Genomic DNA, 13,379 nt, shown 5'->3' with positions numbered 1-13,379 from the left:
TCTTTCCGCAATTAACGACAACACTATCTAAATTTAATTACCAATTAGTTTGATTCTGTGCTCATCAGACCGTCCCATGCTAATGGAGTCACAGCGCCAAACAATGAGGTTGTGGAAGACTAGAAAGAATGGAGTAAGAACTCAAGCCCGAAGCAAAAACATCAAGAGCTCGGGCTATTGTATTCAACTTAACCTGGACGACGAAAACAAATTAAAGCTGAAACTTTGCGCAGATACGAAGGTAGGACTGGTTGGCTCTAGAATGCTAATTTCAAGCCTTCATCTGAACGACACAATATGTTCACATATGAATGGGTGAATGTAGCCCAAGACTGACTCCGAATCGAATCTGAAATGTTGGGAATGGGCATACTAATGCTTCGTTACTGCGACAAAGCCACTCCTAGCTATAATCCTGCACTGGAATGACTTAATTACAATAGAGCCTAACGCGATGGTGGCATTGAAAGTTCATTTACTTTCATTTGTTCCGTGTTGAGAAGGTCCCCACCTTGATAAGGCTAATGCATACTTGCTACCCCAATTGCTAGACGAGGAGTGATATTGATAAGAATTATCATATCTCCCAAATGGGAGAATTACCTTCAATACAGCTAAAGGATGGGATCCAACTTGCAAGAAAATTCCATTTGATGTACGTATTTCTTCCAATAAACAAATCACTGACTCATCTTAATTGGAACTTCTGAATGTTCGTTTCCTTATTAAAAGTGTGATCGGAGCTCAATGTACTATAATATATACGCAATAATAATAACGGACAAATAACCTCAACTCGACGGTGACCTATTTTAGGCGAATTCGGGTTTTATGCAGTTTCACCGGAAAAAATTAACTTGGCCGATTTTACGCAAATCACCACACTCAGAAATTTTGCCTATAAACTCATCTATTTCGGTCTCCTGGTGCCATCTTGGCATTCGAGAGAAGTTGTCTGTAATATTGCACTTGGGAATAACTATAGTCGCCATTTAGTGTGCCTTTTGGATGACCTAGAGAAAGTTTCGTCATCCATTCAGAGGCGACTCGCTAGATTTGTATATTTGGTATGATGAGGTGGACTGAAATTTATTAATCAAATTTCTGAACAGAATCTCAAGATGCTTCCATACTTCGCCGGCTGATGAGATCACTCTGATGGAACCCACCGTGCATATCAAAAGTTTAAAGATCTCATTATTGAAACGGCTGAACGGTCTGGAAGAATAGCGTGAATAGTGGGTCTGGGTCTGAAATCTGCCATCATTTCGTTTTCTTTTGGTCGGTCCATAGCTAGTTCAAGTGATCTCTTATGGCTGCGCTTGTTGTATCTAAAACAGTTAATATTCTCCTTTGAATGAATTTGGCAGGTCATTTACATCACTGCAATTAAAAGTTGCTGAATGTCGGTAATGTAGCCACATAAAGATGGAAGTCTATCTTCAATTGTCAATAATACGCACTAAATTATTATTTCATTAATACGACTTTTGGGCATATATTATTTTTTCGTTTGCTTCTTTATGGATGGAGGTGGGCCCCACTAAAATAACATCTATTTTTTCGGCCCATATTTCCTGGGATAATACTTCGTAGGGAGACCTCTGGACCACACCAGCACGTTCAAGTCACTCATCCTTCGTGCTTCCGAGCTCGATCGAGTTACGGAAGCTTCCTTTGTATTGCGGTTATTGTAGCATTTGCTGCGTTCAAATTTACTTCCCCCTTTAGCTTCTCTTCTACGAGAATATGGAATCCGATAACTATTTTGAGGACGTCACTGCTCTATGAACCTTGAACAATGAAACACAACATACTTGGGGTACATTCTGGACAACCCAGGAACTCATCCAATATGAAGCGATGCAAATGTTTCCTATAACGACCATGCCAAGGAACTGTGTTAGTTGGTAATTCAACTCTCTGTGTTTTTGATCCACTTATATCTCAATACACGGGATCAGTGTATTACTTCAATGGCTTTTTTCGAATTATCCCATCGTTGCTACCGCCTAGAGCACCTTCCTAGTGGCATTTTAGAAATTACTTCGTACTAAATCGCCTTCTTTCTCTTGTGGAGGCAGAGTGCCTCATTTATTAGAAGATCCAAGGGAATGATTCCCGCGATGACATATCACACTGACCGCAGACCACTATAAAAAAGATATTAAAAGAAAATTAAATAAAACTCAATATATTTAAAGTATGACAAGGCAAGATTTAAGTGTAATTTTTATATACTAATTTAAAAACTGAAGCCATTAAAATATACATCATTATCGATCATCAGCATCAACGGCGAAACAACCGGTCTAAGGTTTCTTTAGTAAGGAACTCCAGATATCGCGGTCTTGTGGTGAGGCAGGGTCTGCCACGTATTTCTCTTCTTTTTTTCCTATAGATATTGCCCTTATATACTTTCCGGGCAGGATTAACCTCACACATCCGGATTAACCTGTCACCCCAATTTCATCTTGAACCGGATGCTCGTGGTAACGCTCATAAATTTCGACGTTATATAGGCCACAGAATAGTCCTTCCTCTTGCAGGAAGCCTAATATTCTTTGGAGGGTTATGCTCTCGAACGTAGCTTAGGATTCGCTATTTTTCTTGATAAGAACCTAAATATGAGAGGAATACATGACTGGCTAGCTCATCAACTTGTAGAGTAAGAGCTTTGACCCTGCGAGCGGAATAGTTTTTGTAAGGTGTAAGCCCCTATACTCCGTTCGCAGCCAACATCCTTGCGCGGATTTTGCCGTCGTAACCGTTAGAGCAAATTAACAAGGATTTTTCAGTTGTATTTTCCTATCTTCATTCTTATTATTTGACCAGTGCCATTTGATGCTATTGGGCTTTTGATTTTTGATGCTGATGTTGTCGCCATGTACGTCGTCTTCATTAATGTGCAATCCAAAATATTGCGCCGCCTTGCCCATCTGGATGAACGTAGATTGTGCATCTCTGGTTGTTCTTCCCATAATGTCAAAATCGTCAGCATGGGCCATTATTTGAATTTGATTAAGAAGGTGCGTTTCGCATTTACATCAGCAGCAAAGGATGCATGATAGCATATCCCCTTCTCTTACACTGTTGCTGATGGTGAATGGTCTTGGGAGTGATCCTGCTATTTTTGACCAGATCAGCCTAGCCAGTTTTATCATTTTGGCTGGTATCGAATTTTCTCTTTCTTTGTTTTCAACAAAACCTTACTAAAATCGGTTTACCTTAAAAAAACATTGGCCTGGACACGCCAGTATATGAGATTTTTACCCACTGAAATTGTACTTAATCTTCCCATGTTTTCTCGCCAGTCACTCCCTGATATTAGGGATCAACCTGTGTATCCCACGACCCTTGTTTGAGTGGTCCCATCGCTGTTGCCATCTAATTATAGATATCTCCTTTTCGGTTTTTTTTTCGCTTCCGATAAAGGAAAAATGGACTAGATGTTATATTGTATATGTTCGTCATCTCATCTGCCAAGGTTCCAATCGGCACCATTCCTGAGATGACGAACGACGCATTACCCAAGACAGTCCGGAAAGCAGAACGCACCCTGAGGGCTGCTGTTACGTAGACTTAGTTTATGTGCCAAACTGAGACTGCATAGAGCAAGATAAAATTCACCACCTTGGTTATAAGCAGCTTGCAAGCATGCTGCGGACTTCCTACATACGCCATCATTCTTCCCAGAGCCATACTGGCGGTGGTTCCTTTTCGCAAATATACTCCATGCGCTGTTAAAACTGATCTTTACATCTGTCATCACTCCCCCCCCCCCCCCCCCCCTCATTAGTTGATTGCACGCTTGTAACCCTCTCCACTAGTTGCATTTGCGCCCAAGACATTAACTAATTTGACGGCACCAATGGTTGATCTGGCTTTACCAATGACCGGGAACAATCTTTCTAATCTAATTTCACGGACCTCCGGCATTTTTTTCACTGTAGAAACAACAAATTCAGACTAACTATACTTTTAAAAAAAAATCAATTCATTAAGTGTGTTGTGTCCAATGAGACTAAGCAATCTTCCAGATTCGAAATAGCTTCCTTTCTAGGAATACTGGGGAATAGTACCGTTACGTCGTAAGAAACCATTACTTGGTCGTCCTGTAATTCTATATTCTTAAGTTTATTGACCACTTCGTTAGAATTCTGCACTGAAGTTTCGCTGTAGATGTTTCGTAGTTTGTTGATTTTTTTCAATTACCCGTTTTACGATGTTGTTTTTTATGAGGGTGAGTTGAAGTCGACAATAATTTCCCTGGTTTCATTGCCTGATTTATGGATTTTTTATGGATCCCTATAAATGCAGCTACTTCGAACCTAGAAGATTGGTTAGTCTCACTGGACACGACACACGAAAGGTTAAACGAGGCGGGAAACCGGAAGCTGGATGCTTCAAGGATGATAGGTTTTGTGTACTTCCTATAAATTTAATATAATAGCATTTGAGTGGACATTTGTCCCATTAGTACCTATTGTATATATTATGTCAAAATATTCACTTTCGCGTAAGGCTGATATTCAAAGTTTTAGAATTTGCACTGAAGCGATAACTTTGGCATATTATAACTTTGTTAGTATTGGTGCAATTCCCATCAAACTTGGTAAGATTATTCCTTATATTATATCCTATATTACTCATGATTGTAGGATGAACTTAAAGGGGTTTTGCTTTCAATTACTAAAAATTATAGTAATGCACGATTATTAAGGGGAGACCAGTGTGGCGGTGCAGCGGAGGCGCGAACCTGGGCGCCATTGTGGATTCGCCTCCGCCGCTGTATTAATGATCGCGTATCTTCAACAAATGGTCTGGCATCGGCTGAGGGATAAATGTCATGAATGACATTTTTGGACAGAGAAATGTGAGGAACTCATAAGGAGTCTTGTCGGGCGGCCAACAGTTTAGTCGCTATTTTCAAATAATATAATAATTAAGAATAAACAAGTCGGAATACCGGAAGCTCGTGCTTCGGATATAAAGGTTTTGTGTTCATCTTATGTAAGAAATTTCAACGCACATTTCTCTATCCGTATATAGCTACAAATCCAACATAATCCTTTATATTTTTCCAAACTACGAGACATACGTACATATTATGCTCACCCTAAACCAACAAACTGCTTATTTCCGAATACTGTACACATATATGCTCGTATATCAATTGATCGTACCCATATTTCCGATTTACTTCTTATATCTATCTGAATTAGGTGCTACCCGCAAAGTTCATTAGCACGCATATACAATATACCTAAATACACACATGGGTGGTTGGAGTAATTGATATTCACATACAAATGATTAAAAAACTAAAACAAAATAATTCTTTGCGACCCCATCCCTAACAACTCATTTCGTTGTGGTATTGACGAAATTATATGTGATGATGACGTCATGCGGGTTGTAGAGTGCACGAAATTCACGAAAAATGGTAAAGTTTTACCCCCTATAACTTTGTTAATAATAGTTTGATTTTCTTCAAACTTGACGAAACTGTGCATTATGTTCTTCATTATATGCATGCCAAATTTTGTCCTTCTGCGATTAACATAAGGGGGGTGTCGGGTAAATTTCTAAAATGTGGAAATATACTATTATTAACTTTATTTGTGCAGATATCGGAACCGGATATATTTTGAGGCCTAGATTTCGTAGAGATGCATCACTGTGATTTTTTTCAGATTTTTCGGTTGGATAGCTTCTGAGAACGAGACCTGTTACACTTTTTGGGGGTCATATTTTGAGCCCTCACTCCCCTATGTTTCACTCAATATCAAATATTGAACCAGTTTCGAAAAGTACTAATTAAGACCTTTCATTTGATATGCCACATGACTACATTCTGTGAAAAAAAAATTTGCACCCTCCATTCACATGTATGGGGAGCCCCCCTTAGACTTAACACAAGATGGCGCCACTAACTGCATGTAAAGGGAACACCAGATTACATACTCTCACCAATTTTCGTGATAATCGGTCTGGCCGTTTCCGAATAAATCGGGTGTGACAGACAGACAGACAGACAGACAGACAGACAGACAGACAGACAGACAGACCTGTGAGGAGTGGCCAGATCTCCCATCAGGCGCGACCCCAGCTGGCGGATAGGGGCATACCTATTGATGTGTAAATATGTGTTCATGCACTTTTCTTTTTTGATTGTGCATGGGCTAGTGTTTGCTCATCTCTGGTGCGCGGACCAAAATGGCTATGGGAAGGATACCCAGAACATAAAACCACCATGGAAGACGAGAGAAGGAGGAAACTTACGGTGCAGGGACTCGGAACCCCAGTACCGGCGGCTTTTGGGAGTGAGCAAGCGGGCTCCCGGTCGTCGATATCCCTCGACCGCAGTGCCTCGGTGGTGGACAACTTGGCCACCTTGGCATATAATGCTACAAGTGATTTGGATCTGGAGAAGGAAGTATTCAAGCGAAGTACGACTTTACCGAGAACACCAATAACAAGACCAAACAAAAATGAACTAAAAGCAGCTTTTTGGACAACAAAAACCGTGACAACACCCACCGCACACGTTCAAGATGTTCGACAGCAGGAGGTGCTCCAGGAACAAGGAAGAGATCCATTCAAAAGAAGCTCATCAACTTTGAGATCTCCACCAATGCCAAAGACGATGAAGGACAAAGTACAGGCAAGGTCAACAAACGCCAAAAGTGAAGGACCGTGTAAAAGGGGTAACCCTGCCGGGACTTATAGGGAACAGAGTCCTGATCTGGAGGAATTACCCTTCACCCAGCTTGGGGCAAAAATAGTTGAGCTGTCCGAGTTTATCAAGGACAAGCACAACGTGCACCAGGCCATAAAGAATATGGTGAGGGCTATTAGAGTTCTCTATAATAGATCACAGATGGAGGAAAAGAACGATAAGAACACGCCGAACCACGCTGTGCCAACAGTATCACAAGCGACCCAAGTGACGCCTAACCGTACTACCATCGAATCCCAGCGAAATAAGCGAGTACGTGAAAAAGAGGGGGATCCTTTAAGTAATCAGCAGGCGCCTAAGAGAAAAAAAGGCGGAGAGGACATCCGGAAAACCAACACCAACAGGTCAGAAGGAGGAAACCGTACAGCGAATCTAGGAAACTCGACCAGCGTTGCGAAGCCTAAGACCAGCGAAAACGATGGATGGACTAAAGTTACCAACAAAAAAGCGGAACGAAAGGCAAAAGTGCGAACTCGTCCAGATGTAATTGTTATCTCCAGTAAGGGCAATCTGTCCTACGCGGAGATACTCAAAAAGGTCAAAGCGGATCCCGGCCTAAAAGATCTGAGCGGAAATGTAAACCGAATCCGAAGAACCCAGAAAGGGGATCTCATGTTCGAGCTGAAAAGATCCAGCGTGGGCAAAACTGATGACTTTCGCACTCAAGTGAAAAACTCACTTGGGGAGAATGCCGCAGTGCGTGCCCAAAAACATGAGATCTACCTTCAATGTAAGGATCTCGATGAAGTAACATCGAAAGAAGAAATTTGTATTGCTCTGAAGGAGCAATTCAAGTTGAAAGAACTCACCGAGGAGTCTATTGTGGGCTTACGAAAAGCCTATGGTGGTACTCAAACAGCCACAATACGAGTACCAGCGGAGGCAGCACAGATGTTATTGGCTGCCGGAAGGGTTCGGATTGGATGGGTTGTCTGCCGTTTAAGGGAACAAATTTCACTGAAGAGGTGCTTTAAATGCCTCATGTTTGGACACTTCGCGAAGGCATGCACCAGCAGCATTGATCGATCCGATCGATGCAGAAGGTGTGGGGAGAAAGGCCATATTGCCAGAGAGTGCAATAGGGACCCCAAGTGCCTATTGTGCGAAGTAAAAGAGGGACAGGATAACCGGCATATTGCTGGGAGTGGTAAATGTCCAGAATTTAGGAAGGCGCTCACTGCAATGAGAAAATGAGGTTTATTCAAATAAACCTCAATCATTGCAGGGTCGCTCAGGATTTACTTGAGCAGGCCACGTTCGAATCTGAGATGGAAATCGCCATCATAAGCGAACCGTATAGACACCGTCACGGTGGCATATGGGTCAAAGATTCGACTGGTGGAGCGGCGATATGGGCTTGCGGTCGACAGGCCATACAATGTACTGCAAGTCAGGCAGGCAGTGGCTTCGTGTGGGCGAAAATAAGTGGTGTATATGTTTACAGCTGCTACGCCCCGCCAAGTTTGACACTGTCTGAATTCGAGCAAATGCTTGATAATCTTGTTCTCGACGCGAAGGGACGAAGTCCAAAGGTGATTGCTGGTGATTTCAATGCTTGGGCCCTAGAGTGGGGTAGTAGGGAATCAAATGCTAGGGGGCGCAGTTTATTAGAAGCTTTCGCGCAGATGGACATAGTTTTGGCTAACGAAGGTGCTGTAAACACCTTCCAGAAAGGGGGATCAGGCTCGGTTGTAGACCTGACCTTTGTCAGCCCTTCGCTGGCGCGTGGTATGTCCTGGTGCGTCAGTGAACGCTACACCCACAGCGATCACCAGGCAGTTTTCTTTGAGACATGTGTCGAACCTCAAGGCAAAGAGCTATCATGCCCGAAACCGAAAAAGATTTCAGGCTGGTCTGCAAAATCTTTGGATGAGCAGAGCTTCTTAGAGGTGTGGTTGGATCAACCTGATATAGCAGGCGCCTCTACGGAAAGAGCTGTCCATCTGGCTCAATGCATCGCCAAAGCATGTGATGCGTCCATGCCTAGGAGGTGCGCATTCCCCCGTAGAAGACCAAACTACTGGTGGAATGATGAACTGACCGGCCTTCGATCAGCCTGCCACCGAGCGAGAAGAGCGGCTCAGAGGGCGGTAGGTAGAGTAGATCATGGGCAGAAAGAGTGCGCCTACAAGGCAGCCCGCAAAACCCTCAAGCTCGCCATCCAGCGAAGCAAGAGGAAATGCTTTAGGGAGCTCTGCTCAGAAGCGGACGTAAATCCGTGGGGAAGAGCTTATGGAATCGTGATGGGACGATTTAGAGGCCGTTCGTCTCCGCAGATCACGTGCCCCGCCCTCTTGTTGAAAATCATCCAGGGGTTATTCCCCCAGCAAGAGGAGAACACCGACACATTCCAACCACCTCTGAATGTGACGGCAATCCCGCCAGTCACCAGAGACGAGCTCCTCGAGATCTGCGGCAGAATAGGAGACAATAAAGCACCGGGTCTGGACGGAGTACCGAATAAGGCCCTTAAGCTTGCCGTGAAATCCAGGCCGGACATGTTTGCTGAGTTGTTCGAAGCGTGCATGTCCGAGGGAATATTTCCAGCGGTATGGAAGCGGCAGAAGTTGGTGCTTCTGCCTAAGCCTGGTAAACCACCAGGTGAACCATCCTCATACCGACCCATATGTCTTTTGGACACGGTGGGGAAAATGCTAGAGCGGGTAATCTATAATAGATTACTCCCAGTAGTTGAGAGCCAAGGCGGCCTTTCACATCGGCAGTATGGATTCCGTAAAGCCAGATCAACCATTGATGCCATCAAATTGGTTACTGGCTTGGCCGAAGATGCAATCCACGGAAAGGGTAGTACCAGCAAATATTGCGTGGTAGTAACCCTGGACGTGAAAAATGCATTCAATTCGGCCAATTGGAATCTAATCCGGAAATCCCTAGCGAAGGTTGGTATTCCCGCCTACCTCGCCGCAATTGTCGATAGTTATTTAACTGAAAGGAGACTCTGGTACGACACTGATGACGGACCGCAGGAGTACGTCGTTTCCGCGGGTGTCCCGCAGGGCTCCGTATTGGGCCCACTACTGTGGAACATCATGTACAACGATGTACTTAATCTTCCCCTTCCGGAGGAAGCCACAGTGGTGGGTTACGCTGACGACATTGCACTGGTTGTTGTCGCAAAGCATCTCGAAGATGCTGAGTTATACTCAAGCGAGGCAATCAGTGCTGTCAAATGCTGGTTAGAGAGCTCTGGTCTGACGCTTGCGGAGGAAAAAACGGAAGCGGTCCTCATCACGAAGCGCCGGAAGAGAAATTACGCCTGTGTTAGAGTCGGGAATCATATCATCACTTCCAAGCCGACCATCAAATACTTGGGGGTGGTGATAGACAGGAAGCTCAGCTATAAGCAACACGTACAGTATGTTTGTGATAAATCATCCACTGCCAGTATGGCCCTGGCCAGGATGATGCCGAACGTGGGAGGGCCACGGCATACCTCTAGGTTGCTTATAGCCAGGGTGGTGACCTCAATTATGCTCTATGCGACCCCAGTTTGGAGCGAGGCGTTGCGGACGTCAGTTAACACTAGCAAACTGAATGCAGTCTACAGGAGGACAGCTCTGAGGGTATGCTCTGCCTTCAGGACTGTCTCAGATGATGCAGCATTCGTCATCTCTGGAATGATGCCCATTGACATCTTGGCAGATGAGATGGCGAATATATACCATGCGAAGCCAATCTCTCCCTTATTGCAGACGAAGAAGGCTGAGAGGGAGAGATCCATAAATAGATGGCAAGAGCGGTGGGAATGCTCGGGAAAGGGTCGGTGGACTCACAGGCTCATTCCTGCCATCAGGGAGTGGTTGGAGAGACGACACGGTGAGGTTAATTATAATCTCACCCAGTTTCTCACGGGACATGGAGGATATCTCCAATACCTTCACAGGTTTAAATTGGAGACCTCACCCGACTGTCCAAATTGCGATGGAGTCCCAGAGGACCCAGAGCATGTATTCTTCCACTGTCCGAGATTTGTGGAAGAAAGGAGGAACCTAGAGGAGACTCTAGGAGAGGTGCTGGTACCAGAAAATCTGGTGCCGAAAATGCTAGCACATCAAGAGAATTGGGATGCGGTCAACTCCATGATCGCATCGATTCAAGATAAGTTGCGAAAGGCAGAGGAAAGCAGAAAAGCGCGGTCACGTGCGCCGCGTATAGAAGAAATGGGATTAAGCTAGAGTGAGCTGACTCCGCCCCGTGATGTAATACCTTATGGTGGTGCCGCGGGGCAGGGAGGGAGTCGGGGGTGGTTTTAGTGGGTAAAAATCCCACACGCTGGTGTGTCCAGACCAGTGTCTTTTGAAGATTTCCACCTCCTCAAAAAAAAAAAAAAAAAAAAAAAAAAAAAAGACAGACAGACAGACGGACAGACGGACAGACAGACACCGTCTCGATTCTAATAAGGTTTTGTTTCACACAAAACCTTAAAAAGAAAGGTGTTTTCTTTTAACTGCCTCCAGCTAAATTACATCAACTTTAGGGGTCGCTTCTTCAAAATAACCAAAGGAACTGCCAAAAGCTATCACCTCTGATAAGTGAGATATTTAAGGCTAATCTAGAGAAGAAATTGGGAATCAATAACATAATGCCTAGGGTACGGATACGGTAAGTGGACGATGTACTTGCTATAGTTAAAGATAGCGAAAAGGAAATAGTTCCACAGTAGGAAAATCAGATACATCATCATCAACCGCGCAACAACCGGTATCCGATCTAGGCCTGTCTTAATAAGGAACCCCAGACATCCCGGTTTTGCGCCGAGGTCCACCAATTCGATATCGCTAAAAGCTGTCTGGCGTCCTGACCTACGCCATCGTTGCATTTCAGGCAGGGTCTGGCTCATCTCCTTTTTCTACTATAAATATTGCCCTTATAGACTTTCCGGGTGGGATCATCCTCATCCATACGGATTAAGTCACCCACCCACGGTAACCTATTGAGCCGGATTTTATCCACAACCTGACGGTCATGGTATCGCTTATAGATTTCGTCCTTATGTAGGCTATGGAATCGTCCATCCTCATGTAGGGGGCCAACAATTTTTCGGAGGATTCTTCTCTCGAACGCGGCCAAGAGTTCGCAATTCTTCTTGCTAAGAACCCAAGTCTCCGAGGAACTGGCAAAATCATTGCCTCGTACAGTAAGAACTTTGACCCTATGGTGAGACGTTTCGAGCGGAACAGTTTTTGTAAGCTGAAATAGGCTCTGTTGGCTGACAACAACCGTGCGCGGATTTCGTCGTAACTGTTATCGGTTTTGATTTTCGACCCTAGGTAGGAGAAATTATCAACGGTCTCAAAGTTGTAGTCACCTATCTTTATTCTTCCTGTTTGATCAGTGTGTTTTGATGTTGTTGGTTAGTGGGTTTTCGGTGCTGACGTAGCCACCATATATTTTGTCTTGCCTTCATTGATGTGCAGCCGAAGATCTCGCGCCACCTGCTCGATCTAGGTGAAGACAGTTTGTACGTCTCGGGTGGTTCTTCCCATGATGTCGATATCGTCAGCGTAGGCCAGTAGTTGGGTGGACTTAAAGAGAATCGTTCCCCTCACATTTACCTCAGCATCACGGATCACTTTCCCGAGGGCCAGGTTAAAGAGGACGCATGATAGGGCATCCCCTTGTCGTAGACGAATGGTCTTGAGAGTAATCCTGCTGCTTTTATCTGGCCTCGCACATTGGTCAGGGTCAGATTAGTCAGTCTTATTAATTTCGTCGGGATACCGACTTCTCTCACGGCCGTGTACAGTAGCAAGATGGTACTCAGCAACGTGATACCTCTATAATTGCTGCACTGTGTGATATCTCCCTTTTAATGTATGAGACAGATAATTCCTCGTTGCCAATCGTCAGGCATTGATTCGCTGTCCCATATCTTGAGCACAAGTTGATGAACCATTTGGTGTAACTGATCGGCTCCATATTTAACCAATTCGGCTGTAATTTATGACTTATGATTTTTAAGCCGATGAATTACACGGACTGTTTCTCCTCCTTGGTGGTGGCAGTATTTGTCCGTCGTCTTCAGTTGGCGGGAGTTCCAACTCGCCGATGTTCTGGTTGTTCAGTAGCTCATCAAAGTACTGAAAGTACTCAACGCAGCGGAAATCAGATTTCCCTCTTTGTCTCGGCAGGATGAGCATCGAGGTGTATAATGATTCATCCTGCTGACTTGTTGGTAAAACTTGCGCGCCTGGTGCGGTTGCTCCCTATACATTTCTAGTTCACAGACTTGTTGGTTCTGCCAGGCTTCCTTTTTCCGTCTGTGAAGTCGCTTCATGGCTCGACGGAGTTCGTGATAAGTCTCTGCGCGTGCCCGCGTTCTTTGAGAATGCAACATTACTCGGTATGCGGCATTCTTCCGTTCCGTTACTAGCTTACATTCATCGTCAAACCAGCCGTTCCGACTCTTTTTGCGGCTGGGGCCAAGTATGTTTGTGGCCGTATCCATGATAACGTTCTTCAGGTGATTGTGAAGATCATTTGTTGATGCTTCATCTCCAGATCCTCTGTTGACTGCGGTTATTGCGGCATCCATTTCCCTCTTATAGGTGTCGCGGAGGGTTGTGTTGTGGATGGCTTCAGTGTTCACTCTTACCTGATTGTCAGAGGGGATTCT

The sequence above is a fragment of the Hermetia illucens genome, chromosome 1, assembly GCF_905115235.1.
Source record: "Hermetia illucens chromosome 1, iHerIll2.2.curated.20191125, whole genome shotgun sequence".
Lineage (NCBI taxonomy): Eukaryota > Metazoa > Arthropoda > Insecta > Diptera > Stratiomyidae > Hermetia > Hermetia illucens.
Note: the sequence above shows the minus strand (reverse complement) of the source record.